We start from the raw sequence: 4,234 nt of genomic DNA on the forward strand, positions 1-4,234 counted from the left end.
CAGGGTCCGTAAGCCAGTCTGCCTTGTTCAGACACTGGGCAGGGAGGGCTGGGGAGGGCTGCACTAGGTCCCCACAGGCCCCGCCTCCACAGATCCTAATTCAGCCTCGTGGGATATTAGAAGACATCTCAAGAGTGGCTGGGTACGGTGGTGCAGGGCTGGCATCCAACACTCAGGAGGCAGAGTCTTGGCTATACAGGGGGCGGGTTGGTTTTTGTCAACTTAACACCAGCTAAAGCCATCTGGAAAGAGGGACCTCATTTATGGAGTTGCCTCCACCACACTGGCCTGGGAAGATCTCTAGAGGGATATTCTGGATTCAGGAAGGATGCCTCCACCACACTGGCCTGGGGGAGATCTCTAGAGGGATATTCTGGATTCAGGAAGGATGCCTCCACCACACTGGCCTGGGGAGATCTCTAGAGGGATATGCTTGATTCAGGAAGGATGCCTCCACCACACTGGCCGGGGGAGATCTCTAGAGGGATATGCTTGATTCAGGAAGGATGCCTCCACCACACTGGCCTGGGGAGATCTCTAGAGGGATATGCTTGATTCAGGAAGGATGCCTCCACACACTGGCCTGGGGAGATCTCTAGAGGGATATGCTTGATTCAGGAAGGATGCCTCCACACACTGGCCTGGGGAGATCTCTAGAGGGTTATGCTTGATTCAGGAAGGATGCCTCCACCACACTGGCCTGGGGAGATCTCTAGAGGGATATGCTTGATTCAGGAAGGATGCCTCCACCACACTGGCCTGGGGAGATCTCTAGAGGGATATGCTTGATTCAGGAAGGATGCCTCCACCACACTGGCCTGGGGAGATCTCTAGAGGGATATGCTTGATTCAGGAAGGATGTGGAGAGCTCAGCTCACTGTAGGAGGTGCTATCTGAGCAGATAGTCCAGGGTGGCATGAGAAAGCAAACTGAGCAAGCCACGGGGAGCAAGCTAGCAAGCAGCATTCCTCCACAGCCTCTGCATCAGCGCCTGCCTCCCCGGTCACTGCCCCAACTCCCATCCATGATGGACTACATAACCTATAAGCAAAAAGGAACTTTTGCTTTTGGTCTGTATTTTATCACAGCAACAGAAAGCAAGCCAGGACAGGTAGTTTGGGGCCAGCCTGGGCTACCTGAAACCTCAAAAAAAAAAATCTGAAGAGGTAATGAGTAGAGCACTATGGCTTCTGCAGACCTGGGATGATTTCTGCATGGGGATGAGAGCATCAATCCCCCACTTCCCCCCACCGAAGTTGGCATAACGTCCTCCCCACCTCTAACAATTAACTGGCAGGATCATGGGGCCCATAGCCAGGTCCCCATCCCCACTGGCATGCAGCCTCCAGGACAGACATTGAGGCTGAATGGTCCTCATTCACCAAGTGCCCCACGCTGTAAGCTGCCACCCCAGAACTTTATCTCTTCAAGGGTTCATCTGGTCTCTGGCTACCAAGAAGTGTCAAACTCAAGGCTGAAGGGTCAGGGCTGAGACTCCACAAGTCAACCTGGACAAGAATCTGTAGTGGTGTGCCATGGTCTACAGGAAGCTTGGGCCAACATTTCCTCTTGTACTGGTATCCTGTCACTCACCTGTCTGTCCTTCAGTGTCTTCATCAGGGAAAATTAGAATAGCTCACTTTTATGAGCTGCTATGAAGGGTGAGAGCAAAGGTTTTTTGTTTTGTTTTCTATTTACTGTGTATTTACACATGTATGGTTATGCTAGGGTGAGTGGATGGAGGTCAGAGGTCAAGTTGCAGGAGTGGGTTCTTGCCATCTGCCAGCAAACTCAGGTCATTAGGCTTGGTGGCAAGTGCCTTTACCCTCTGAGTCATCTTGCCAGCCCATGGCTAAATTCTCTAAAGCCCTCAGTCCAGTGCGGGACCTGCAGCCTGTGCTCTAGACCACGCTGGTTTGACAGTGACACTGGGCTGATGCATGAACTAAGGAAATGAAGACAGGACTGGGTGAAGGGAACAGGTGTGTCCCCTGCCATTTCCTCTGCTCCATCCTGCTGAAGCTCCCGGTCACAGTATCCAGGAGGTAGCAGATGGTCCCTCATTTCCTTAGAACATATGCTTGAGTGACAGTGTGTGCAGCAGTGGTGGCAGGGACGTCCGGCCACAGGCAAATGGTCTCTATTCAGGCTCAGGGCTGCGGCTGGGGCCGTGGCCACAGCAGGGAAATGAAGGGGATCTGTGGGTGACCACAGACACGGGGACTGACAGTGATGACCATGCAAAGAAAGCCTCAGGAACCCAAACAGTGAGCATGGCCTTGACAGCCATCAGCCCCAAACCTAAGGGGACACTAATGGCTTTGAGCCATCATGGGAGGGTCAGATAGTGGAGTGACAGAGGAGCCCAGGAGCAGTGACCTCATGGAGCAGACTGCCAATATGGACTACAGGCACCCAGACTTGGGTTCGAGTCTGCCTTCTACTATCCCATCATCCATGACCTCCACTGGCCCCACCACAGAGACCAAATAATTGTCTGGTATGGTCACCGGGAGACAGGAGCTTCCAGATGGCTGGGCTGGGGCTCAGTGGTAGAGAGTTTGCCATCTTCAGTACTGTAGAGGCTACTCAGCTCCCCTTCATTCAAAAACAGAGATATAAATGCCATCTTCCCCTTCTGTGAGTCACAGCTAGGGCATCCGTGTTACTACCGCCTAGAAGGGAGCTACTATGGCAAATTAGCTTGAACCTAGAGCTTTGTACATGGGCAGAGCCTTCCAGCAGGAATTAGTGACTGCTCAGAGGGCTGGTGGAACAGGTCTCCCCAAGGAGACACATTCTCAAGGTGGGGACACAGGAGTACAGCAGAGACACATCTGGGTTCAAATCCAATACCACTCTCCTGATGTGGTGGTTTGAAAAGAAAATAGCTTTGTTGGAGGAAGTTGTTGGTCACTGTGGGGGCAGACTTTTTGAGGTCTCATAGATGCTCAAGATATCACTCAGTGAGACAGATGTGGTGATATTTTCTTTGTGATCTAACAAATAAATCTTGCCTAAAGATCAGAGTGCAGAGCTAGCCATAGATGCCAGGCAGCAGTGACACACACCTTTAATCCCAGCAGAGGCAGGCAGATCTCTGTGAGTTCAAGGTCATCCTGAGCTATGGTCTAAAAGAGAAACAGAGCCAGAAGTGGTGGCTCACACCTTTAATCCCAGTACTTGGGAGTCACACGACCTTAATCCCAGCACTAGGGAGGTGGAGAGATATGGCCGGGCAGAGAGAGGACTATAAAGTGGGAGGAGACAGGAGCTCATTGCTTTCAGTCTGAGGATCCCTAGACACAGAATTGCCCATTTTGGTCTGAGGATTTGGTAAGAAGTCTCTAGTGGCTGGCTCCTTTACTTCTCTGCTCTTTCAGCATTTACCCCAATATCTGACTCTGGGTTTTTATTACTAAAACCAATTAGAACTCGTGCTACAGACAGACCATTTCATGTGGCCTGCAAGGTGTAGGACTCTCAGCTCCTCCAGCTCCATGTCTGCTTGCACGCTGCCAGGTCCCACTATGATAATGGACTGAACCCTCAAACTGTAAGCGAACCACCACAATTAAATGTTCTCCTTGTAAGAGTTTCTGGGGTCATGGTGTCTCTTCACTGCAAAAGAAAACCCTAAGACAGCTGGGAAGTACTATGTCAGCTCTGCCTCAGTTTCCCCATCTGTACAAAAGGAGTAAGGCTGTACCTGCTAGTGGGGTTGAGAGTACAGAGACTGTGTGTCATGGGTATTAGCCAAGGTTCTCCAGGGAATTCATGGGGTACAGAAAGGGGAAAGGGGGGAAGATAGGTATGAGGAGACCGATGGAGGGAAGGTAAGAAGGCCAGGGAAGAACTGTCTCCAGAGGGTAGTCTGCTGGCAAATTTCCTGTTTGGGTGAGCCCATCCACTGTTCTATTTTAACATTCAACCGATCAGACGAGGCCCATTCACACTATGAAAAATCTGCCGTGCTTCCTAAAGCCAGGCACAGAGATACAGGCCTGTAAACCCAGCACGAGGGAGGCTGAGGCATCTGGATTCGAGATTAATCTGGGTTACAGAGCAAGATCATGTTTCAAAATAAACCCCCTGGGGCTGGAGGGATGGCCCATTGGTCAGAGCACCTGGAATTGGATCTGAGTACCCACACCAGCTGTTTTACTCTTCCCCTTCTGGCCTCTGTGGGTACCAGAACACACACGTGTACATGCAAACACATAAACACACGTAA

Source organism: Cricetulus griseus, chromosome 2, assembly GCF_003668045.3.
Source record: "Cricetulus griseus strain 17A/GY chromosome 2, alternate assembly CriGri-PICRH-1.0, whole genome shotgun sequence".
Taxonomy (NCBI): Eukaryota; Metazoa; Chordata; class Mammalia; order Rodentia; family Cricetidae; genus Cricetulus; species Cricetulus griseus.